Genomic DNA, 25,015 nt, shown 5'->3' with positions numbered 1-25,015 from the left:
GGGATTGATTCCTTGTTTATGTGAAATTAATTTGTGCTCCTTTTCAGTGATATCTACACTAAAGTATCTAGGAAGTTACCTTGAGTATGTAAATGAGAGCTTCTTAGATGAGAAATTATTTGATGCATATTCATTCAAAGGTTTATACAGATGTCACCTGGATTCGTTTCAGTCATTTCATTTGTTTCTTGAATATACTATATTTACAAAAGGTAAACAGTTGGAATAAGATATAAAGATGACTTCTGAGCTCATCACAGAAGTTATTTTTAATATCCTAGAAGTTATGTATTGCTATGGTTTGTATTGTTTGTTTACTATTTTACTCCAAGTCATATTGGACTTTCCTGTTGCTTTTCTGGCTGGAATCGCACCTGTTTAACCCAGACTATTGTGACTTGCCCTGTTGCCTTAACTCATTTGTTGCCTGTATGGATTATGTTTACTGCAATATGATGCCTGCCCAGTCATGCTATGGGAGTACCTGCCAGGTAGGGAAAGTGCTCAGCAAGATGTGATGAATAGCATCGTTTCTGTTTAGCCCAGCTGCAATGCTAATGTAAATCTTACTTGGATATTTGATGGTAGCACTTCATTTGGTGACCTTTTTATATACAGGTGCTATAAACACAAGTCTACACTAAATGACTCAATGTTCTCTTGCAACTAATTACCTACTCTAAGTTAAGCCATTTGCTATTTACGTTCAATTTTTACATAAGCTATGCAGGGGCAAACGCAGAATTTTTATAGGAGGGTGGTTCCAAATGCTTGGTTTTAGAGAGAGTGTGACCACCCCATGAAGGGGGAATAATTAGCCCTTAACAAACTATATGTCTGTCTCATACATAGCGCAGTATATGTAATAATTCAGAAATGTACAGGCAGGCCCGGCGACAGGGGGGGACAATGGGTACACCTGTCCCAGGCCCCAAGGCTCAGTGAGGTCCCAAGGCTCCGAGGAACCATTGCACCTTTTAGTTAGTAAATGATTTAAGTAAACGGCTGCTTGTCGGGCGAAACACAAATAAACAAAAAAGATGTAGCAATCCCTCTTATCGCTACCGCCCTCCGGCAACCCCCATCAACTGGTCTGGCCAGCCATGACGTCGATGCGACGTCTGAATTATACATCATGCTGCGCCTTCCCTGCCGCCGCGGCCACCGAGGAAGGAACAGGAACTGAATGGCATGTGTGAGCGGAACGGAACCGCTGCCCACCGCCCACCACCAGGTACATGGCATCGATCCCTCTACAGACCCCCTACCCAGTCCCACCTACTGTATGAGGCAGACTTAGAGTGACACTGTCAGCAAGTAAGTGACAGTGCATTTTATGCTGCTGTGTTGCTGCTTATATATATATTATTATTATTATTAACAGTTTCTTATATAGCGCAGCATATTCCGTTGCGCTTTACTATTGGAATATAAGTATGTGTATATATGTGTATTTGTGTTTATATATATATATATATATATATATATATTTGTATATGTGTGTGTGTGGTCCCGGCTGCACTAAACACTCTTTCGGAGTACACACTGGAGGGGGGGCAACTCAGGTAAAATAGAGCCAGTTTGTACAGGGTCCTCCAAATTGCCTCTTTTTCCTGCCAGTACAGGTACGGACTGTCTGACATGCCTACTTGGATGCTGTCACCGATGTAATCCTCCACCATTCTGTCAATGGTGACAGTATCATATGCAGTGACAGTAGACATGTCAGAAATTGTTGCCAGGTCCTTCAGTCTGGACCAGATGTCCAAACTTGGTCCTGCCTGCCCTGCATCACCCCCAGAGGGTTGCTTAGGATACATAAGTTATTTCCTGGCAGCCCCAGTTGCGGCAGAAAATGAAGAAGGAGCTGTTGACGTGTCAAGTTCCGCTTCAGCTGACACTGTTTTCACCAGCAAGTCTTTGCACTTCTGCAGGCTTGTGTCGGCCAGAAAGAGACACACCGCATAGGCTTTAAACCTAGGATCGAGCACGGTGGCCAAAATGTAGTGGCCTGATTTCAACAGATTGACCACCCTGGAATCTTGGCAAAGCGAATGAAGGGCTTTATCCACAAGTCCCACATGCCGAGCGGAATCGCTCCGTCGAAGCTCCTCCTTCACTTTCTCCAGTTGCTTCTGCAAAAGCCTGATGAGGAGAATGTCCTGGCTCAAGCTGGCATTGTCTGAACTGACTTCACGTGTGGCAAGTTCCAAGGGCTGGAGAACCTTGCACAACACGGAAATCATTCTCCACTGCGCTTGAGTCATGTGCATACCCCCTCCTTTGCTTATGTCATAGGTGGATGTATAGGCTTGAATGGCCTTTTGCTGCTCCTCCATCCTCTGAAGCATATAGAGGGTTGAGTTCCACTGCGTCACAACCTCTTGCTTCAGGTGATGGTGGGGCAGGTTCAAAAGTGTTTGTTGGCGCTCCAGTCTTCGGCACACAGTCGCTGAATGGCGAAAGTGGGCAGAAATTTTTCGGGCCACCCAAAGCGTCTCCTGCACGCCCCTGTCGTTTTTCAGAAAATTCTGCACCACCAAATTTATTGTGTGAGCAAAACATGGGACGTGCTGGAATTTGCCCAGATGTAATGCCCGCACAATATTGGTGGCGTTGTCAGATATCACAAATCCCCAGGATAGTCTAAGTGGGGTAAGCCACTGGGTGATGATTTCCCTCAGTTTCTCTAAGAGGTTGTCGGCGGTGTGCCTCTTACTGAAACTGGTGATACACAGTGTAGCCTGCCTTGGAACGAGCTGGCGTTTCTGAGATGCTGCTACTGGTGATGCTGCTGTTGTTGCTGCATAAGATAATACATCTACCCAGTGGGCTGTCACAGTCATATAGTCCTTAGTCTGCCCTGTTCCACTTGTCCACATGTCCGTGGTTAAGTGGACATTGGGTACAACCACATTTTTTAGGACACTGAGGACACTTTTTTTGACGTCTCTGTACAGTCTCGGTATCGCCTGCCTAGTGAAGTGGAATCTAGACAGGATTTGGTACCGGGGACACACTACCTCCATCAATTGTCTAAATTCCACTGCACTAATGGCGCATACCGGACGCACATCTAACACCAACATAGCAGTCAAGGCCTCAGTTATCCGTTTTGCTTCAGGATGACTGCTGTCGTACTTCATCCTCCTCGCTAAGGACTGTTGGAGGGTCAATTGTTTAGTAAAAGTAGTGGTGTTCCTACTTTCTCTCTGGGATGATCAACAACTCCCAGCAGCAACAGCAGCGGCAGCAGTAGGCGTAGAAATACAAGTTGGAAGCTGCTCAATCACTTCAGTAATATCACTTAGGTGCATGTAAGGGAGGGGTTAGTCTATACAAGAAACAACAAAAAATAATGCCCCAGCACACTGAATGAAATCAGCAATAAGATTTGAAATACTACATGGTGGTAGATAATCAGAGATCTCAGTTGCATATATTTGCAAAGATATGGCTAAGCCTCTGGGCCGCGTCACGGCGTCTCTGATACCGGAGGTCCCTATCACTTGATCAGAATCTGGGGTGCAGAACCCAAAAAAAGCCGGCGATAGCCAGCCACCCCAGCGAAGCACACCAGTGAGAGACTAAAGTGTTAGTACAAGATTAAAGGAAAAACTATGTGTTAATAAGTGAAGGTGTAAATAAATATTATAATAACTACATATAATAATATAATTACACCTTCACTTATTTTTTTTGGAGTGCACTTTGGGGGTTACACCACCCTTTAACACACTTATGAACACAGGCGCATGCTTGGCACTGCTCCTTTGTTGATGCACATGCGGCTACAGCGCACACAATTCACAACACAGAAAAGAAGAATTTTTTATTTTTTTGGAGTGTACTTTGGGGGTCACACCACCTTTTAACAGACGAGCCAGTTGACCCTTGATTTATGACACAGGCGCACGCTTGGCACTGCTACTTTGTTGATGCACATGCGGCTACAGCGCATACCATTCACAACACAGAAAAGAAGAATTTTTTATTTTTTTTGGAGTGCACTTTAGGGGTTATGCCAGCTGGCCCTTTAATTATGACAGGCGCATGCTTGGAGCTGCTCCTTTGTTGATGCACCTGCGGCTACTGCACACACATTTCACACACAAACACAGAAAAAAAGAAGAATTGTTCATTTTTTGTGGAGCGCACTTTGGGGGTTACACCACCCTTTAACAGATGAGCCAGCCACCCTTTACTTATGACACAGGCGCACGCTTGGTGCTGCTACTTTGTTGATGCACGTGCGGCTACTGCACACACATTTCACACACAAACACAGAAAAAAAGAATTGTTTATTTTTTTTTTTAGTGCACTTTGGGGGTTACACCACCCTTTAAGAGATGAGCCAACCGGCCCTTTACTTATGACACAGGCACATGCTTGGCGCTGCTCCTTTGATGCACGTGTGGCTACTGCGCACACATTTCACACACAAATACAGAAAAAAAGTAGGATTGTTTATTTTTTGTGGAGCGCAATTTGGGGGTTACACTACCCTTTAACAGATGAGCCAGCAGGCCCTTTACTTATGACACAGGCGCACGCTTGGCGCTGCTCCTTTGTTGATGCACGTGCAGCTACAGCGCACACAATTCACAAACACAGAATAGAAGAATTTAATATTTTTTTTGGAGTGCACTTTGGGGGTTACACCACCCTTTAAGAGATGAGCCAACCGGCCCTTTACTTATGACACAGGCACACGCTTGGCGCTGCTCCTTTGATGCACGTGTGGCTACTGCGCACACATTTCACACACAAATACAGAAAAAAGTAGGATTGTTTATTTTTTGTGGAGCGCAATTTGGGGGTTACACTACCCTTTAACAGATGAGCCAGCAGGCCCTTTACTTATGACACAGGTGCACGCTTGGCGCTGCTCCTTTGTTGATGCACGTGCAACTACAGTGCACACAATTCACAAACACAGAAATAAATGTTTTTTTTTGCACTTGGCTGGAGTACCCCTGATGGACAGATCACCCCCTGGACAACACTACAGCACCCCTTTAGGACTACAGCCTTTATGCTACACTGCACAACACTGCCCAGCCAGTCCCTATAGACTTTTGGAGTGGACACAGCCCCTATGGACAACTGACTGCACAACACAGTCTAGCCAGCCCCTATGGACAACAACAGCACAACACAGCCCAGCCAGCCCCTATGGACTTTGGAGGAGTGGACACAGCCCCTATGGACAACAGCAGCACAGCACAATACAACACAGCCCAGCCCAGCCAGCTCTACCTCCCACCCTCCCTCTTCACTGTCCACAGCCGGAGTTAGAAATGGCGCTGACCTTTTATAGAATCCAAAACCTGCGAGATCCGGAAGGCAGGATGATGACGTTTTGCCTCAATTTCAGTTCCGAGTCAGGCAGGAAAACCCGAGCCAGACTCGGTTCCCAGCTCGGATCGGGGAGGGTTCGGATTTCTGAAATCTGAACCCGCTCATCCCTAATATATATATAAATATATATATATATATATATATATATATATATATAATGTATAGAAGCACCGATAGGCGGCACACAGCAGACTTAACAATAAGTGAGGATAAAAAAGTATTTTAATCCAACGGCGTTTCGGGGTAACCCCACATCTTCAGGGACATGTGATACGATCCATGTCATTTGTATTCATTGGCACTAGGGTTTGTTTGTATTACACATGTAATATACACGTTTGCAGCATTGTGCGCCCTTCAGATGACGTCACTCACTGTGCTCGGTGTGGTCTCAGCAAGGGTTGAGTTCACCGGAAGTTTGGGCGTGGTATTGTTACTCTGCTCATTTGTTATAATATTAACAAAGGTTTAATGGGCCGTTGGCACATGCAGCGGAGGAATGTGTGGATGCAGGGGTCAATTGCTGAGTGGGGGGCCCCCCAGAGCTTTCAGGGTACCGGGCCCTAAGTTTTCTGTTGCCGGCCCTGTATACAGGGTCAGTCAGTAGCGCACGCAGGGGGTTTCTGAGTACCCAGAATTCCACCCCTGACAGAGGGGAGAGCAAGTACCACCATGTTATTAAGCCCCGCCCCTCACAACAAAATGCCTCATTTGACTCCGCACCCTCCCAATTAACCCGAAAATTGCGGCACTTTGCTGAGAGGGGGCAGGGCTTATTGACATGGTGCCTGGTCCCATCTCCATCTCCAACCTGCAGCATGGTAAGTGTGTAATGTATTTGTGACAAATATGTATGTGTAAATAAATATACAGTATATATATATATATATACTGTATATGTCAGTGTATGTATATATATATATATATATATATATATATACTAGAAACCCCCCCCTTACAAATCCTGCATTTGCCCCTGCCAGTGATCACCGTAAGCCGTTAAGAAGTGGCAGTAGGCCTGGCCAGCAATACATAGTGCAGTGTACAGTATGTAACACATCAAGCATACAGTATAGGGAACAATCCAATTAGGTGCAAGTTGGTTTGTTCGAGTTGTTCTCACAGAGACCTCGCACTATGAAGTGCAGTTGCAATCTAGTTCCAAACTTACTTTTTTTTTTCAGAGAAAAATCTAGTATTTTTGTGTACAACCGTGGCCAAAAGTTTTGAGAATGACACAAGTATTGGTTTTCACAAAATTTCCTGCTTCATTGTTTTTAGACCTTTTTGTCAGAGTTACTATGGTATACTGAAGTAAAATTACAAGCATTTCATAAGTGTCAAAGGATTTTATTGACAATTAAATTAAGTTTATGCAAAGAGTCAATATTTGCAGTATTGACCCTTCTTTTTTAAGACCTCTGCAATTCGCCCTGGCATGCTGCCAATCAAATTCTGGGCCACATACTGACTTATGACCACCCATTTTTGCCTAATCAATGCTTGGAGTTTGTCAGAATTTGTGGGTTTTTGTTTGTCCACCTGTCTTTTGAGGATTGACCACAAGTTCTCAATGGGATTAAGGTCTGGGGAGTTTCCTTGCTATGGACCCAAAATTTTGCTACTTTGTCCCCCGAGCCGCTTAGTTATCACTTTTGCCTTATGGCAAGATGCTCCATCATGCTGAAATTCAGCTTTGGGAATAGAGTAAGATATAGCACGTAACTGATCATCTTGGTGAAACCATGCTGGTAGGGCAGCAGGTGAGGCAGATGTAAAATGTGCAGACAGATTTAGATTTGGGAGGGATGTGTCCAAACTGACATCTAAGTTGCAGAGTAAAAATTAATCTGTGCAGTATTTGTGGGCTACATGCAAAAGCTGCCAGTATTTACCTTACATGCAAAATATGTATGTATTTGCACCCCTTGCATTGCAACATGGTTTGTCCTGGTTCACAGTTACTTGCTCTTTCTCACTCTATTCCCAAAGTTGAATCAGGCCATAGTTCGAGAGGACATGCATCTTTTCGAGAGGGGCATCATGTGGTATCCTATAACCATGAGAGGGAGAGAGAGAAAGAAAGATTTTACTTTATCTTGATTACCCAACTGTAACAAGTTTTATTATTGCACCAGATTGTGGAATAAACATTGTTATTATATTGCATCTGAATTGTGTTGCATCTGTCTGTGTTTGGGGAATCCTTCGCTCTCAGCTGAGGTGTGCTATAGTAAAGAGCTGTTACTGAAAGAAGACTTCACCACCAAGGTAACTCTGATCTGAACGCGCACCACACAATTATTACTCTTACCACTTTGTGGTATCACATTAATACATATAATCAATAAGTAGGAGACAGAATTGAGCTTTCTAAGAACATCCTCCCACCTCATGTTAAGACACCTGTCTCTTCTTGCTTGCAGCTTCCCTCTGGTCTGGTGTGCTAATGGTTCACTCAGATCCACTAACAGCAGACTGGGTAGGAGAAGCTGCTGCCACTAGACATGCACAACAGCTCTGTACCACCACTTACATTGCATGTTGTGGCCATAGCTCTAGTAAAATTATATTATATACTGTACTATTGCTATTGGGATCATGATTTCAGCAGCTAGCCTGGAGGGGTTTTGAGTCAACATGGAACCTCTACCCTGCGTTTGCCTATGCTATGCACTATGGGTGAGCGGGTTCGGATTTCTGAAATCCGAACCCCCCCGAGCCCCCCAATCCGAGTCAGATCCGAGTCAGGCTCGACTTTTCCCGCCTGGCTCGGATCTGAAATCGAGGCAAAACGTCATCATCCCGCCTTCCGGGTCTCGCGGGTTTTGGATCCTATATAAGGTACCCGCGTCGGCGCCATTTTCTCACTCGGCTGTGGACAGTGAAGAGGGAGGGTGGGAGTTAGGGCTGGCTGGGCTGTGTAGTGTAGTGTAGTGCAGAGTAGTGTTGTGCTGTGCTGTGCTGCTGTTGTCCACTACTTCAAAGTCCATAGGGGCTGGCTGTGTTGTGCTATGCTGCTGTTGTTAATAGGGGCTGTGTCCACTACTTCAAAGTCCATAGGGGCTGGCTGGACTGTGTTGTGCAGTCAGTTCTCCATAGGGGCTGTGTCCACTCCAAAGTCCTGTGCAGTGTCCCAGTCCTAAAGGGGTGCTGTAGTGTTGTCCACGGGGTGCTCTGTCCATCAGGGGTGCTCCCCCCCAAGTGCTAAAAAAATAATATTTTTTCTGTGTTTGTGAATTGTGTGCCCAGTAGCCGCACGTGCATCAACAAAGTAGTGCCAAGCGTGCGCCTGTGTTATAAGTAAAGGGCCGGCTGGCTTGACCGTTAAAGGGTGCTGTAACCCCCAAAGTACACTCCAGTCCAAACCAAAAAAAAAAATATTTTCTGTGTTTGTGAATTGTGTGCGCAGTAGCCGAACGTGCATCAACAAAGTAGTGCCAAGCGTGCGCCTGTGTCATAAGTAAAGGGCCAGCTGGCTTGACCGTTAAAGGGTGCTGTAACCCCCAAAGTACACTCCAGTCTAAACCAAATAAAAAAATATTTTCTGTGTTTGTGAATTGTGTGCGCAGTAGCCGCACGTGCATCAACAAAGTAGTGCCAAGCGTGCGCCTGTGTCATAAGTAAAGGGCCGGCTGGCTTGACCGTTAAAGGGTGCTGTAACCCCCAAAGTACACTCCAGTCCAAACCAAAAAAAATATATATTTTCTGTGTTTGTGAATTGTGTGCACTGTGGCTGCACGTGCATCAACAAAGGAGCAGCGCCAAGCGTGCACCTGTGTCCCATAAGTAAAGAGCCGGCTGGCTCATTTCTTAAAGGGTGGTGTAACCCACAAAGTGCACTACTCTCCAGCAAAAATAAAAAAATATTTTCTGTGTTTGTGTGCGCTTTAGCCGCACGTATATATCAATATAACATAAAAGGAGGACCAAACTTTCTCTGATAAAAATAAAATAGGGAAAGATCAAGAACCACTTCCTCCTAGTGCTGTTGCTGCTGCTGGGAGTTGTTCATCATCCCAGAGAGGAAGTAGGAACACCACCACTTTTACTAAACAATTGACCCTCCAACAGTCCCTAGCGATGTGGATGAAGTACGACAGCAGTCATCCTGAAGCAAAACGTATAACTGAGGCCTTGACTGCTATGTTGGTGTTAGACGTGGGTCCGGTATCCGCCATTAGTGCAGTGGGATTTAGACAATTGATGGAGGTAGTGTGTCCCCGGTTCCAAATCCCGTCTAGATTCCACCTGCATCCTCAAAGCAGCAGCGACAAGCGTGTGTCTGTCTGTTAAAGGGTGGTGTAACCCTCAAAGTGCGCTCCACAAACAATAAAAAAATTCTTCTTTTTTTTTCTGTCTTTGTGAAATGTGTGGGATGTAGCCGCACTTGCATCCTTAAAGCAGCAGCGACAAGCGTGCGTCTGTCTGTTAAAGGGTCATGTAACCCTCAAAGTGCGCTCCACAAACAATAAAAATATTCTTTTTTTTTCTGTCTTTGTGAATTGTGTGGGCTGTAGCCGCACTTGCAACCTCAAAACAGCAGCGACAAGCGTGCGTCTGTCTGTTAAAGGGTGGTGTAACCCGCAAAGTGTGCTCCACAAACAATAAAAATATTCTTCTTTTTTTTTCTGTCTTTGTGAAATGTGTGGGCTGTAGCCGCATCCTTAAAGCAGCAGCGACAAGCGTGTGTCTGTCTGTTAAAGGGTGGTGTAACCCTCAAAGTGCGCTCCACAAACAATAAAAAAATTCTTCTTTTTTTTCTGTCTTTGTGAATTGTGTGGGCTGTAGCCGCACTTGCATCCTCAAAGCAGCAGCGACAAGCGTGCGTCTGTCTGTTAAAGGGTGGTGTAACCCTCAAAGTGCTCCAAAAAATAAAAAATATTTTTTTTATGTGTTTGTGACTTGTGTGCGATGTAGCCGCACGTGCAGCAACACAGTAGCAGCGCCAAGCGTGCGCCTGTGTCATAAGTCAAGGGCCGGTTTGGACATCTGGTCCGGACTGAAGGACGTGCCAACAATTTCTGACAAGTCTACTGTCACTGCATATGATACTGTCCTCAAAGCAGCAGCGACAAGCGTGCGTCTGTCTGTTAAAGGGTGGTGTAACCCTCAAAGTGCGCTCCACAAACAATTAAAAAATTCTTATTTTTTTTCTGTCTTTGTGAAATGTGTGGGCTGTAGCCGCACCTGCATCCTTAAAGCAGCAGCGACAAGCGCGCATCTGTCTGTTAAAGGGTGGTGTAACCCTCAAAGTGCGCTCCACAAACAATAAAAAAATTCTTTTTTTTTTTTCTCTTTGTGAAATGTGTGGGCTGTAGCCGCACCTGCATCCTTAAAGCAGCAGCGACAAGCGTGCGTCTGTCTTTTAAAGGGTGGTGACACCCTCAAAGAGCGCTCCACAAACAATAAAAAAATTCTTCTTTTTTTTCTGTCTTTGTGAAATGTGTGGGCTGTAGCCACACCTGCATCCTTAAAGCAGCAGCGACAAGCGTGCGTCTGTCTGTTAAAGGGTGGTGACACCCTCAAAGAGCGCTCCACAAACAATAAAAATATTCTTCTTTTTTTTTCTGTCTTTGTGAAATGTGTGGGCTGTAGCCGCACCTGCATCCTTAAAGCAGCAGCGACAAGCGTGCGTCTGTCTGTTAAAGGATTACATCGGTGACAGCATCCAAGTAGGCATGTCAGACTGTCCGTACCTGTACTGGCAGGAAAAAGAAGCAATTTGGAGGTCCCTGTACAAACTGGCTCTATTTTACCTGAGTTGCCCCCCCTCCAGTGTGTACTCCGAAAGAGTGTTTAGTGCAGCCGGGAACCTTGTCAGCAAAAGGCGTAGGAGGTTGCTTCCACAAAATGTGGAGAAGATGATGTTCATAAAATGAATTATCAACTCTTCCAGGGAGACCAGCCTCCAGAACGTACAGAGGGACTTGTGGTTGTGGATTCCAGCGGGGACGAATTAATACTCTGTGAGGATGAGGATGTACACAACACTGAAGAGGGTGAGGAATCGGAGGATGAGGACGACATCTTGCCTCCGTAGAGCCAGTTTGTGCAGGGACAGATTAATTGCCAGCTTGTTTTGTGGGGGCCCAAACGAACCAATCATTTCAGCCAGAGTCGTGTGGCAGACCCTGGCGCTGAAATGTTTGGTTTGTTAAAGTGTGCATTTCCTGTTTATACAACATATAACAATTCCATCTTGCACCTCTTTTTTTTCTTTGAATGATGTACTGTTTGGGGCCTAGTTTTTCAAACTGCCATCCTGTCTGCCACTGCAGTGTCACTCCTAGATGGACCACGTGTTTGTGCCGCCCACTCGTATCTCTTAGCTTAGCTAGATAGTCATCCAGCTACCTCGGTGCAACCTTTTGGACATAAAAACACTATTGTGAGGTGTGAGGTGTTCAGAATAGACTGGAAATGAGTGGAAATTAAGGTTATTGAGGTTAATAATCACATTGGAGCAGAAAAACACACAAATTCTGTGATTCTAGCTGTTTTTATGCTTTTTTAAAAAAAAATACAGATCCAAAACACAAAACCCAAAACACGGAAGGGTGGTTTTGGCAAAACCAATCCAGATCCAAAACACGAAGAAAGATCCAGATCCAAAACCAAAACACGAAAAGTGGCCGGTGCACACCCCTACTATGCACCCAAAATGTTAGAGCAAGGTGCAGGAAACTGAAATATCAGTTCTGCATATGCTATAGGCTCAAAGGAACAAATGTACAGGAAGCTCACCCCTTACATTACATAGTGACACCTTAACATAAACAGAAGGTAGGTAGAGTAGTCTATTGTATTCACTCTCTAGGAGCACAATGACAGTTTATTCCCAGTCCACCTCTGATCAGCAGCCACTGCCATACGCTCCATCAAGCTTTGCTGTTCTCCCCGAGCAGTGCACAGACACACAGACTGCACTGTCACTACAACTGTCACATATAGTAACACAATGTGACATCAAGTCCCACAATAGTCTGCTGGATGACAAAGGACCTTCATACTGTCATTTACCAAAGCCACAACATGGTAAAGATGTAACCTTCTGTGTACTTTGTCTTTACTGTCACTGACAAACACTGATGAGAAAGGCGTTGCTCCCCCAAGAAATGAGACAGAACTGGACGTAGAATGACATAAAAGCATGTAATTTCTACTATGACTTGAAGAATCTTAAAAAAAATGCCAGTAATCAAAATGTCACAGTTTGAAATGTCATATAAAAAAAACAGCAAAATTGTGTACATGAAGTTCAGAAATACTTTGCTGGTCCTTTCTGTTTCATAGTGGTAATTCAATGGGAGGCTTATGCTGCCCATCCACTAGGCGATTATACCTAGCGATGGAGCGATAACGACGGTTGTTATCGCTCCATCGCTTGGTAATCGCCCGCAAATCGGGCAGTAAAAGGTTAAAAATGACCAGCGATGCGCGTGCCCGCCGGTCGTTTTTAACATCAATCATCGCCCGAACATGACGGTCAACCTGACGACCGCCGCCAGGTTGCCATGTTCGGGGATGATTGATCTGCATACACTGAACGTTCAGTGTATGCAGTTCACCCCGCGGGAGACGACGGCGTCGTAATCGTGCCGTTGTCCCCCGCATCGTTAAATGGATGGGCAGCATTAGTTTACAGATTTTTTTAATTTACAGTGGAAAATAAATTTGTTTAGATTCAAAGCAGATATTTTTATATTTCAAGCCTAAACAAACAAATGCAGAACCACATTTCAGGGCTTTTTATCAGTAGAGTTCTGTCATTAAAATGTGAGAAAATTATAATATAATGCTGAAGAGCATCTGAAGATGGAGTTAGCTTGCATTTCTATATGGGTGGGGCATCTTCTGATCCAGGTGGGGTGGAGCACCTCCAATCCCTATTTGCATAGTTTTCACTATGCTGATTGCCACACATGGACAGTGGCACAGCAGAGTGTGAATATTTTCTGCCTTTACACGGCTAGCACATAGTTTGGATGCAATAATCTAGCAGAGGGTTCTTGGTAAATTGCACCAAAGCATAAACTGTTATTGCCGCAAATATTGTAAATTTATACATATGCTCCTCAGTGTTGAGGCTACTCTAGGTATGGAGAAAATTTCCTAAATTCCACACTCCAAATACTCATGTAATTCTATCTACCATCCAATTGTTTTAATGGGGAACACAGGCAGTTGGTGAATATGAAATAGAGAGAAAAAAAGGATCCGGAAAAAAATGACAGGAATGGCACCATAATCGGAAAGGAAGTGAGGGGTAGAGGGGTGAAGACGGCATGACCAAGTGTGTGAGTGAATATGACCTTTGTGTGAATAAAGAATGTGTCTACAGTTTCAGTGCCATGGTGAAGTGACAATGCACTACTGGTGGGGATATGGGTCCTTGCTGGCCTGTCACGTTGCTGTGTGCTTCCCTGCTCTTTTGTAAGATAAAATAATAAACTCTTATCTCCTCCTGGCTGGCTGGGGGTTTCCAAATGCTACATTTTTACAAAAAACAAAGCAAAAAAAAAAGTTTGTCACAATCGACCAGCATTACACACTTTTATTGTGGTTATATGTTTAAGTCCCTTGTCCCTTGGTACTAGGAAATACAGGTATAACTGCACAATACATAAAGGGAGCAATTAATTAGTAGTGATAGCTGCAAAGTCCCAGGGAAAAAGTTGGAATGCCCATAAAGATGCGCTGAAAACAGCAATGTTGGGGTACCACAACTCTTAGTTATGTGTACATCCACTAAAATAATGAAGATGTGAAAATCTCCACCAGTTTTTCCCTCACAAGCCCATCTGTCTCCTCCTTTTCCTTAAAATATTCATCTGCTAACAAGCTTTTCCCTCACCTACCTTTCTGCCAGGAGTAGAACCAGGGAAGCTGGTATGATTACCCCCACTCCGTTACACTTTTCACCTGCACACTACCACTGAAGGCAGTCTCCTCTATCTCCCTGCATGATGTGCCTCAACGACCAGTGGTAGTGGGCAGGTGAGAAGTGTTATGCTGGATACACACTGGCAGATATATTGGCTGATCAACTGATTGGCCAATATATTGTATGCCCGTCGGCCAGTGTGTACCAACGATATGTCTGTGAACGACGTTGTTCACGGACATATTGCGTTGGTTGTATTGCACAGCCGATGGCAGCTATATCTGTCTATCGTGCTGTGTGTACAGGCAATCAGCAGCAGGACCCGCTGACAGATGGAAGATACTGGTTGTTCAGTGTGTATGAACAACCATCATCTGCAGATATATCTGCTAGATGTGTACCAAGCTTTATGGGGAGGGGGGTGATTGCACAGATTTCCCCACCCCCCTGCATCCACCATTGCTGTCTGCCCACTAGCTGTTTGCTTACATGCACATCTACCATCAGCTTTTTCCTCACATTGTCACCACTCAGGGGCATCACCGGGACTGGTGACACCTGGTGCACACTCTGGATACCCCAAACCTGCCAGAGACTTGCTCGGATGAAAAAGGGACATGGCCTAAATAAAGGGGTGTGGCCTCACAGGGGATCCCGATAACATCACACTGGGGGCAGCCCAGCATCACTGGAGATGCTGGGCTGCCCCTGTCGGCTCCTCTTCTATAACAGGAGTCAGGTGCTGCAGGCAGGGCCGGCGCTACCACTAGACAAACTTAGGCATTTGCCTAAGAGCGACGGCACTGTAGGGCAGTAGTGTGGATCGCACATAAGTGCAGTCCGCACTACACTATTAGTATAACAAACACACGGCCGCCGGCGCCGGCAGCTGTGTGTTTGTGTTAGCAGCCGATGAGAGTCAGACAGACTCTCATCGCTGCTGCGCCCACTGCAGGAGCCGGGCTTCGGGCTCCCGCAGTGAGTGATGGTAAAGACGTCATGACATCTCCCCCATCATGCAGAGCGGGCCGGCCCGGGAGGACGCCGGACGGATGAGCATGCCGGAGCGGGGATTAAGGTAAGTGGAGTTTTTTTTTTCCTCATGCGTGCTTGTGTGTGTCTGGCCGGGGGGGGGAGGTATGGGGGTTACTAATACTACTACTAAGGGCACTGCTTGGGGGGGGGGCTACTACTACTAAGGGCACTGCTGGGGGGGACTACTACTACTAAGGGCACTGCTGGGGGAGACTACTACTACTAAGGGCACTGCTGGGGGTGACAACTACTACTAAGGGCACTGCTGGGGGTACTACTGGGGGCGCTGCTGGTGCAGTGCAGTTCCGCCTCCTCCAGCCTACCTTACCCGGCCAGTCACTCAGCCAGCCCTGCGCCGCAGAAAGGCACCGGGCTGGAGAGGCGTCGCCACTGCCTGCTCCATTTGCCAAACACCCACTGAGGATTTGTTAATGGGCACCCGGCTCCTTCCCTACAGTGGCAGCCGGAGGCTTCAGTTCACTCCTGAGCTCTGCCTTCCATCTCCCGCAGTGGTTGAAGGGTGAGACTCTCTCCCATATTCCCGAGGAGCAGTTGGAAGGCAGCAGACGCAGGAGAGGGGGCTTAAGGTAAGTATTGTGTGTTTCTTTTTGTGTAAGGAGCACTACTAATGGGGGCATTACTACTGGGGGCACTACTAATAGGAGCACTACTACTGGGGGCATTACTACTGGGGGCGCTACTAATGGGGGCATTACTACTGGGGACACTACTAATAGGAGCACTACTATTGGGGGCATTACTACTGGGGGTGCTAATAATAGGGGAATTACTACTGGGGGTGCTAATAATGGGGGCATTACTACTGAGGGCACTACTAATGGGGGCACTGCATAAAGAGCATCACTGCTTGGGGCACTGCATAGGGGGCACCACTGTTATGTGCTCTGATTAAGGGGCACTACCACTGGGGGTACTGCATAAGGGGCACTACCACTTAGGGGACTGCATAAAGGGCACCACTACTGGGGGCATTGCATAAGGGGCACCACTGCTGTGGGCATTGCATAAGGGGCACTACTGCTGTGGGCATTATGCATAAGGGGCACTATTGCTGTGGGCATTGCATAAGGTGCACTACTGTGGGCATTATGTATATTAGGGGCACTACTACTGTGGGAATTGTGTATAAGGGGCACTAATGTGGGCACTGTGTAAAAGGGGTACTACTGTATGTCATAAAATGAATAAGGGACACTATGGGATGTAATATGAATCAGGGGCACTATGTAATGTGTGGCGTAATTTGACTTGGGGATACTATTGTGTGGCAATGCCCCTTTCTTTTGAGACCAAACTCCTTTTTGTGGCACGTGCTGTCCCTTTATTAAAAAAGGGAGGGAGGCTGCAGGGGGCGCCGAGGTTGGGAGGGGTGAGTTCCACCACGCCTCTAGGACCACTTTAAGCACTGGTGGGTAGAAAATGGTGGGTGGGCAGTATAGGGCTTCCAATCGACACCCATGGTAAATACGCCACTGTGTATACTGTTCCTGTGGGTGGAGCTGCTTCCTCAGCTTTGTGTTTGCAGATTGCTTAATTGGATTCCAAAGTCATCACCTTATTACAAGTAGGGATGTGCGCCGATCCCCGTGTTTTGTTTTTGTTTTCGGGTTTTGGATCTGTATCTCTTCGTGTTTTGGATCTGGTTTTGCAAAACCACCCTTGCGTGTTTTGGTTTTGGATCTGGATCTTTTTTTAAAAAACTATAAAAATAGGCAAAACCACATAATTTGGGCCTCTTTTTGTTCCTACAATATTATTATTAATCTTAATAACATTTATTCCCAGTCATTTGCAGTCAATTTTGACCACCTCACAGCTCACTATATTGATTTTTTCATCTAGGTTAGGCCTACGGCGAAAATGTTGCATCCAGCTATCTGGCTGACTAAACTAAGCGACAGCAGTGGGCGGCCTAACATGTGTCGAGAACTTGGTGCCCGGAGCAGCCCTGACCGAGGCAGCAGCGATTGACGACACAGGCAGCACTAGGTTGCTGCTGTCTGATAATAAGTGGGGCTAACGCACACGCACACACAGAAAAAAAAAATAACTTTTTATTATTATTTTTTTTGTCCAGAACTTGGGGCCCGAAGCACCCCTGACCGAGGCAGCAGCGATTGACGACACAGGCAGCACTAGGTTGCTGTCTGATAATAAGTGCGGGTAACGCACACACAGAAAAAAAAAATATTTTTTTTTTTGTCCAGAACTTTGGGCCCGGCGCCCTGACTGAGGCAGCAGCGATTGACGACACAGGCAGCACGCTACTAGCCCAGATGGACACAGCAGACAGCACCAGCCCAGATGGGCACAGCAGACAGCACCAACCCAGATGGACACAACAGACAACACCACCCCAGATAGATCAGGACAGTAGCCCAGCCCTACACTACCCACCCTCCGTGTTCACTCTCCACAGCCGAAGTGAAATGGCGCCACCGCAGGGACTCCTTATATAGCAGAGACGAAAGCTCGCGAGCCGCGAGATTTCATCTGAGGTTTTGCCTCGGTTCTCGCCCCGAATCTCTAAGTTTGGGTGGGTTTGGATCTCTGAGATCCGAAACCACTCATCTCTAATTACAAGTAGTACAAGCAATAGTTTGGCTTTGATTGTCCTATTGTTGCCCTAATGATTTTGATTCTGATCAATAACTAGCAGAAATTAAAAATGATTCCTAAATCCAATTTCTATATAAGAAGAGTAATTATATACAGTAGGAGCTTAACTGGCTGGAGCACTGCAGGGGCAAACGCAGGATTTTTAAGGGGGGGTTTCTATCTATCTATATATATATATATATATTATATATATATATATATATATATCTATATGTATGTATATATATATATATATATATATAAAAACACTGTGTGTATGTGAGAGAGGAGTACTGTGTGTAGGGGTGCTGTGCAGCCGGGTGTACTGACCTTCCTTCCTTATGTCCGTTCAACCATCTTTTAAGCGCGGGGGGTGGCGTGGTGCAACTGCTGCCATTGTATTGTGTGAGCCAGACTCCCAGTGATCACCATGCTGCGCTCCGCTTCCGGGTCTCAAGTTGCGTGGCTGCGTGAGGATGTCGCTCTGAGTCCAGTCTGGGAGCGGGGGAAGACTGTGTGCGTCCCTTGCTGCTGCTGCTCCTGGCCAGTGGACGGGGCCTGGCAATCCCGGGAGGAAGCGGCGTGGGCCGGCCAGTGTCTGTGTGGTCTGGACGGAGCTACCTGCTGGCTGAGGAGACAGCGCGGTGGGGACTGGTTGAGATGGCACCGGTGATTGGCTGCTGCGGCGCTCTGCATGTAACACAGCCATACACTACAGAACCCGCTCAAATTTTGCGATCACTGGGTTCGTCAGGGGGGGTTTCTGGGTACTCAGAAACCCCCCTTGCGTGCGCTAATGCACTGGATGGCTTTTGATATTGCTGTCTGTATGTGGTTATGTTGACTACAGCACTACTGTCTTCTGTCATCAATACTAGTACTTGTTAGTTTAACGAAGAATAACTTCTAATAGGAACATTTGTTTTGCAAGAGGGAGGACTGAGAAGCATTTGGGGACTTTTATGATAGTAGGGCATCTGAAGGCATGTGGAGGATTATATATTAAAGTATATTACAACTATAGTAGATTCATACATTTGCAAGGACAGAGAAAATTGGTTTTTGGTATATGGAGAACACAAATTAACAATTTAAAAATGCCCAAAGATAACAAATTGATTATTTTTATATGTTTTATTGGAAGTAGAAAATAGTCTACTCCATCTGCTAATGTACAGTATATTTAATTTTACCATTAACGGAAAATGAGCATTAACGAGTAATAAATGGGCTCTGATGTCCATCCACTGTTCTATCTTTTTAGCTAATGGGCTGTTCTGCTCACCCCACCTAATATCCCCTAACTATGCCTGATATCCCCACTGAAATGTGTAATTGGGCCTTCAGACTTTCCCACTAATGGATCACAATGTTACTTCTAATGTTCCAGGTTTGTCTTGTTGCAGACAGTGATTATAGTTAATTAGATCTTGAACAGAGTCATATACATTATGCACTGTGATAAATGAGAATGCTGTGAGCAGAGACACACTGTGAGGACATAACATCACAGAAGAGAAATGAATCGTCACCTTTTTTTGCTAGGAGAAACCCCAGTTTCCTCGGAAGCATCATACGATACTTAGAAAGCCTTAATATTAGAATTAATTGAATATTACTACTCTACAAAGTAGGGGTGAGCGGGTTCGGATTTCTGAAATCCGAACCCCCCCGAGCCCCCCCGATCCGAGTCCGGCTCGACTTTTCCCGCCTGACTCGGATCTGAAATCGAGGCAAAACGTCATCATCCCGCCTTCCGAGTCTCGCGGGTTTTGGATCCTATATAAGGTACCCGCGTCGGCGCCATTTTCTCACTCGGCTGTGGATAGTGAAGAGGGAGGGTGGGAGTTAGGGCTGTGTAGTGTAGTGTAGTGTAGTGCTGCTGTTGTCCACTACTTCAAAGTCCATAGGGGCTGGCTGTGTTGTGCTGTGCTGCTGTTGTTAATAGGGGCTGTGTCCACTACTTCAAAGTCCATAGGGGCTGGCTGGACTGTGTTGTGCAGTCAGTTCTCCATAGGGGCTGTGTCCACTCCAAAGTCCTGTGCAGTGTCCCAGTCCTAAAGGGGTGCTGTAGTGTTGTCCAGGGGGTGCTCTGTCCATCAGGGGTGCTCCCCCCAAGTGCTAAAAAAATAATATATTTTCTGTGTTTGTGAATTGTGTGCGCAGTAGCCGCACGTGCATCAACAAAGTAGTGCCAAGCGTGCGCCTGTGTCATAAGTAAAGGGCCGGCTGGCTTGACCGTTAAAGGGTGCTGTAACCCCCAAAGTACACTCCAGTCCAAACCAAAAAAAAAATAATTTTCTGTGTTTGTGAATTGTGCGCGCAGTAGCCGCACGTGCATCAACAAAGTAGTGCCAAGCGTGCGCCTGTATCATAAGTAAAGGGCCGGCTGGCTTGACCGTTAAAGGGTGCTGTAACCCCCAAAGTACACTCCAGTCCAAACCAAAAAAAAAATTATTTTCTGTGTTTGTGAATTGTGTGCGCAGTAGCCGCACGTGCATCAACAAAGTAGTGCCAAGCGTGCGCCTGTGTCATAAGTAAAGGGCCGGCTGGCTTGACCGTTAAAGGGTGCTGTAACCCCCGAAAGTACACTCCAGTCCAAACCAAAAAAAAAATTATTTTCTGTGTTTGTGAATTGTGTGCGCAGTAGCCGCACGTGCATCAACAAAGTAGTGCCAAGCGTGCGCCTGTGTCATAAGTAAAGGGCCAGCTGGCTTGACCGTTAAGGGTGCTGTAACCCCCGAAAGTACACTCCAGTCCAAACCAAAAAAAAAATTATTTTCTGTGTTTGTGAATTGTGTGCGCAGTAGCCGCACGTGCATCAACAAAGTAGTGCCAAGCGTGCGCCTGTGTCATAAGTAAAGGGCTGGCTGGCTTGACCATTAAAGGGTGCTGTAACCCCCAAAGTACACTCCAGTCCAAACCAAAAAAAAATTATTTTCTGTGTTTGTGAATTGTGTGCGCAGTAGCCGCACGTGCATCAACAAAGTAGTGCCAAGCGTGCGCCTATGTCATAAGTAAAGGGCCGGCTGGCTTGACCGTTAAAGGGTGCTGTAGCCCCCAAAGTACACTCCAGTCCAAACCAAAAAAAAAATTATTTTCTGTGTTTGTGAATTGTGTGCGCAGTAGCCGCACGTGCATCAACAAAGTAGTGCCAAGCGTGCGCCTGTGTCATAAGTAAAGGGCCGGCTGGCTTGACCGTTAAAGGGTGCTGTAACCCCCGAAAGTACACTCCAGTCCAAACCAAAAAAAAAATTATTTTCTGTGTTTGTGAATTGTGTGCGCAGTAGCCGCACGTGCATCAACAAAGTAGTGCCAAGCGAGCGCCTGTGTCATAAGTAAAGGGCCGGCTGGCTTGACCGTTAAAGGGTGCTGTAACCCCCAAAATACACTCCTGTCCAAACCAAAAAAAAATTATTTTCTGTGTTTGTGAATTGTGTGCGCAGTAGCCGCACGTGCATCAACAAAGTAGTGCCAAGCGAGCACCTGTGTCATAAGTAAAGGGCCGGCTGGCTTGACCGTTAAAGGGTGCTGTAACCCCCGAAAGTACACTCCAGTCCAAACCAAAAGAAAAATAATTTTCTGTGTTTGTGAATTGTGTGCGCAGTAGCCGCACGTGCATCAACAAAGTAGTGCCAAGCGTGCGCCTGTGTCATAAGTAAAGGGCCGGCTGGCTTGACCGTTAAGGGTGCTGTAACCCCCAAAGTACACTCCAGTCCAAACCAAAAAAAAAATTATTTTCTGTGTTTGTGACTTGTGTGCACTGTGGCTGCACGTGCATCAACAAAGGAGCAGCGCCAAGCGTGCGCCTGTGTCCCATAAGTAAAGAGCCGGCTTGCTCATTTCTTAAAGGGTGGTGTAACCCACAAAGTGCACTACTCTCCAGCAAAAATAAAAAAATATTTTCTGTGTTTGTATGCGCTTTAGCCGAACGTATATATCAATATAACATAAATGGAGGACCAAACTTTCTCCGATAAAAATAAAATAGGGAAAGATCAAGAACCACTTCCTCCTAGTGCTGTTGCTGCTGCTGGGAGTTGTTCATCATCCCAGAGAGGAAGTAGGAACATCACTACTTTTACTAAACAATTGACCCTCCAACAGTCCCTAGCGATGAGGATGAAGTACGACAGCAGTCATCCTGAAGCAAAACGTATAACTGAGGCCTTGACTGCTATGTTGGTGTTAGACGTGCGTCCGGTATCCGCCATTAGTGCAGTGGGATTTAGACAATTGATGGAGGTAGTGTGTCCTCGGTTCCAAATCCCATCTAGATTCCACCTACATCCTCAAAGCAGCAGCGACAAGCGTGCGTCTGTCTGTTAAAGGGTGGTGACACCCTCAAAGTGTGCTACACAAACAATTAAAATATTGTTCTTTTTTTTTCTGTCTTTGTGAAATGTGTGGGCTGTAGCCGCACCTGCATCCTTAAAGCAGCAGCGACAAGCGTGCGTCTGTCTGTTAAAGGGTGGTGACACCCTCAAAGTGTGCTACACAAACAATTAAAATATTCTTCTTTTTTTTTCTGTCTTTGTGAATTGTGTGGGCTGTAGCCGCACTTGCATCCTCAAAGCAGCAGCGACAAGCATGCATCTGTCTGTTAAAGGGTGTTGTAACTCTCAAAGTGCGCCAAAAAATAAAAAAATTTTTTTAATGTGTTTGTGACTTGTGTGCGATGTAGCCGCACTTGCATCCTCAAAGCAGCAGCGACAAGCGTGCGTCTGTCTGTAAAAGGGTGGTGACACCCTCAAAGTGTGCTACACAAACAATAAAAATATTCTTCTTCTTTTTTCTGTCTTTGTGAATTGTGTGGGCTGTAGCCGCACCTGCATCCTTAAAGCAGCAGCGACAAGCGTGCGTCTGTCTGTTAAAGGGTGGTGACACCCTCAAAGTGTGCTACACAAACAATTAAAATATTGTTCTTTTTTTTTGGTCTTTGTGAAATGTGTGGGCTGTAGTCGCACCTGCATCCTTAAAGCTGCAGCGACAAGCGTGCGTCTGTCTGTTAAAGGGTGGTGTAACTCTCAAAGTGCTCCAAAAAATAAAAAACTATTTTTTTAATGTGTTTGTGACTTGTGTGCGATGTAGCCGCACTTGCATCCTCAAAGCAGCAGCGACAAGCGTGCGTCTGTCTGTTAAAGGGTGGTGACACCCTCAAAGTGTGCTACACAAACAATAAAAATATTCTTCTTTTTTCTGTCTTTGTGAATTGTGTGGGCTGTAGCCGCACCTGCATCCTTAAAGCAGCAGCGACAAGCGTGCGTCTGTCTGTTAAAGGGTGGTGACACCCTCAAAGTGTGCTACACAAACAATAAAAATATTCTTCTTCTTTTTTCTGTCTTTGTGAATTGTGTGGGCTGTAGCCGCACTTGCATCCTCAAAGCAGCAGCGACAAGCGTGCGTCTGTCTGTTAAAGGGTGGTGTAACCCTCAAAGTGCGCTCCACAAACAATAAAAATATTCTTTTTTTTTTTCTGTCTTTGTGAATTGTGTGGGCTGTAGCCGCACTTGCATCCTCAAAGCAGCAGCGACAAGCGTGCGTCTGTCTGTTAAAGGATTACATCGGTGACAGCATCCAAGTAGGCATGTCAGACAGTCCGCACCTGTACTGGCAGGAAAAAGAAGCAATTTGGAGGTCCCTGTACAAACTGGCTCTATTTTACCTGAGTTGCCCCCCCTCCAGTGTGTACTCCGAAAGAGTGTTTAGTGCAGCCGGGAACGTTGTCAGCGAAAGGCGTAGGAGGTTGCTTCCACAAAATGTGGAGAAGATGATGTTCATAAAATGAATTATCAACTCTTCCAGGGAGACCAGCCTCCAGAACGTACAGAGGGACCTGTGGTTGTGGATTCCAGCGGGGACGAATTAATACTCTGTGAGGATGAGGATGTACACAACACTGAAGAGGGTGAGGAATCGGTGGATGAGGAGGATGAGGACGACATCTTGCCTCCGTAGAGCCAGTTTGTGCAGGGACAGATTAATTGCCAGCTTGTTTTGTGGGGGCCCAAACGAACCAATCATTTCAGCCACAGTCGTGTGGCAGACCCTGGCGCTGAAATGTTTGGTTTGTTAAAGTGTGCATGTCCTGTTTATACAACATAAGGGTGGGTGGGAGGGCCCAAGGACAATTCCATCTTGCACCTCTTTTTTTCTTTGCATTATGTATAGTTTGGGGCCTAGTTTTTCAAACTGCCATCCTGTCTGCCACTGCAGTGCCACTCCTAGATGGACCACGTGTTTGTGCCGCCGACTCGTATCTCTTAGCATAGTCATCCAACTACCTCGGTGCAACCTTTTGGACATAAAAACACTATTGTGAGGTCTGAGGTGTTTAGAATAGACTGGAAATGAGTGGAAATTAAGGTTATTGAGGTTAATAATAGCATAGGAGCAGAAAAACCCACAAATTCTGTGATTTTAGCTGTTTTTATGCTTTTTTTCAAAAAAAATACAGATCCAAAACACAAAACCCAGAACCCAAAACACGGAAGGGTGGTTTTGGCAAAACCAATCCAGATCCAAAACACGAAGAAAGATTCAGATCCAAAACCAAAACACAAAACACGAAAAGTGGCCGGTGCACACCCCTACTACAAAGTTTATAATTCTGTTATATAGACACACATCACTCATACATGGACAGAACTTAAATTTTTTTTTGAGAAGACTACATTTTTGGGGCAAAAATGAAAAACGTTTTGGAAATGGGTAAAAAAAAGTGGGGGGGCCTGGTAATTTGGGGGCCTATATGGATGGGACAGATGTTTTGGGGATTGCATGAGGCTGCAGCAGGTGTATTTTTAAGATTTTTTTAAAATTTTCACTTAAGAGACATCAAAATATGCTAGTACCCACTGTCATGTACCCCAAATTTGACTTCGGGACTTATTTTTCCCAAAAGAAATTGCTTTCTATAATTTTTCAGCACTTATGCAAATAAGCATATAACAGCCAATTCTGACACTTTAAGAACACCAAACACTTTCATTAGGGCCTCTATATTGATTTCTAATGTTAGTGCAGCTCTTTCTGGGGTACAGACTGATTTCCCCAAAATCTTAGCGACTTTTCGCCAGTTTCGCTTACCACCGATTTCGCCTGTTTGCCTT

This window comes from Taudactylus pleione, unplaced genomic scaffold (assembly GCF_031769625.1).
Source record: "Taudactylus pleione unplaced genomic scaffold, aTauple2 ptg000018l, whole genome shotgun sequence".
Taxonomy (NCBI): domain Eukaryota; kingdom Metazoa; phylum Chordata; class Amphibia; order Anura; family Myobatrachidae; genus Taudactylus; species Taudactylus pleione.
The sequence above is the reverse complement of the archived record's forward strand: the minus strand, read 5'-3'. Positions refer to the sequence as shown.